Consider the following 2,500-nt stretch of genomic DNA (forward strand, 5'->3'; position numbering starts at 1 on the left):
GGGAATGGCGCATAATTGTAATGTGTGTCACTGTGTAAGTGGGTGTCTAGCCTGTGTGCGTGCATGTATGTGTGTGTGTGTGTGCGCACGTCCCACTAGGCTTGGGCGGTATGACGGTATTACGGTATACCAGGGTATTTAGAAATCCCGACGGTATTGAAAATCAATACCGTCAAAATCACAGATGTGTTTCAGTTTATATTACACTGAAACAGAGTTTTGACAGTGGTTGGTTGTAGTGCACACACGCGCCAGCAGAGGGCGAAACCAGTCCTCACTAGTGGAGCGAGCTCACGCAGAGCTGGTTGTCTTCTACACACGGGAGGAGAGGAAACCCTGCTTCAGTGGTGGAAATTAAATGAGACGCTTACCGTTGCTGGTGCTGCTGGCTAACTGGCTATTCTGAGAGCTAACTGTTGTGTATATGGATCACAACGGTGTTCACGCTTTACGGTAATGTTGCGACAGTGCTGTGAAATACCGTAAAGCGGTGTGGTAACGAGAGTGTGTGTTGTTGTGCACTGGTGGAGCAAGCAAATAAACGGTAAAACGTTACGTCGCAGTCCGGTGCGTTTTAGAATACACAATACTAACGTTAGTAGTACTAGGATGCTGCTGGCTTCTGGCTACCATTCTGAGAGCTAACGATAGTAGCACTCGGATGCTGCGGGCTAACTGGCCATCTCCGTGATTTGTTTACTTGGTAACACGGGTTGCCGCCACCCCCCCCCCCCCCCCCCCCCCGCTGATGAAAATGAAAGTCATACCGTCATATACCGTATACCGGGTATTAGGTCATCAAGGTATGAAAAAAATGATACCGCCCAAGCCTACGTCCCACCATATGCCAGGTGGCACCTTGTCTCAACCACTTGCAACAACAAAAGTGAAACTTAACCCCTTACACTGCACACCTCCACTCTCATTCAAATCAATGCCCCTTGGATATTCCATCTCTCTTGGCCAACCAGTGGCTTCACATATAGCCCTTTCAGCTGGAGCCTAATCCGTCATGGGGACAAAAGAGGCTGGGTAACGGAGACGGTCTTGGCTGATAGGAAGCCACAGAGGGTCCGATTTGATAGAGGTTTAAATGTAGAGGTCATAGGTCGAGGTGTGTACTTAGCAACAGATGGGTCAGTAGGACACCTGATATTGGTAAAGGTAATCTTGGTGTGTGTGTCCCCCCCACCCACACACCCTTTTCATAAACAACAGATATGCAGATATGAAAGATCTAGGCCACCAGGCTGTAGTCTGTTGGTGAGGTAGTCAGTAGGCTGGTAAAGCTATGCTTCCTAAAGTGTAAAACGGAAGTACAGGAAGTACCGGCTACAGGCTTTCCGGTTTCGACAAACAATTATAGAAACGTGTGAAGTGCACAATATTTCCTCGTTTAAGCCACTGAAACGGCTTTGCCTGAAGAATTTACTACATGACCGGGACGTTCTAGCTTGTTTGCCGACAGGATTCGGGAAAAGTTTGGTCCGTTCGGAGGCAGCTTCCAGGGGAAGTACATACACCATAAATTCACACTTTCGGCCGTAGTGCTTTACCGGTCTTTATCTCATGGAGGAGATAAAACTGGGAACGAGGTGAGGTAGTCAGTGATCCAGGCCACTAGGCCATGCTCCAGCCACAACACTGTGAGCTTCATTATGCATTACAGAGGTGTGGCCCAATAGCAGTTCTAATAGTTATATATAGTAGTATACTATTAGCATAGCACAGTACCAGCACACTAGGGTAGTAAATTAATAAAGCCCTGTAGTCAGGTGATCCTAAAGGAAAGTGATGTCTCCTGTCTCCTATCATCTGTTTGATCTAGGGCTGACCCCTATTAGTCGAATAGTCGACTAATCGATTAAAAGGAGCCGTAGTCGACTGCCAACCTCTTAGTCGAATGCAAACAAATAAAATAAAATATTATAATTTATTATTATTTAATTTTTGTATCATTCTTTCCAAAAGAAAAGAGTCCTAGAAGCGTGGCTAACGCTAATGGCACGCATACCAGAGGCTAACTGCCTAAGAAAACAGGCACAAAGGCACTGAAAGAGGATTTCACCCGTCTAATGAACACACTAGACTAGACAAATATCAAGATGTATCCATCAGTGGACCAATTGCATGCTTTTGCAGAGGACAAGAAGCCTTCCGTCGACTCCTTCAGACATTAAGCACCCCCACAGCCCAAATGGAATGATACAAAAATTAAAATAATATAATTATACTTTATTTTCTTCAATTTTCTATTTTTTTTCATAGTCGACTATCGGCTAATTTCAGCCAAACAAAGTCGACTATCCAAATACTTAGTCGGGGACAGCCCTAGTTTGATCTAATAAGAGAACGTTTTCAGTCTGTTGACCTCATTCCAATAATTTTTATTAATACAAAAAAAATGGGATTGATATAATATCGGCACGCAAGCTATTGTGATACATTGCTGTATCTATTCTTTATTAACTAGGTTCGACACTGTCCTCATCACACACAG

This window comes from Notolepis coatsorum (assembly GCF_963971535.1).
Source record: "Notolepis coatsorum genome assembly, chromosome: 6".
NCBI lineage: Eukaryota > Metazoa > Chordata > Actinopteri > Aulopiformes > Paralepididae > Notolepis > Notolepis coatsorum.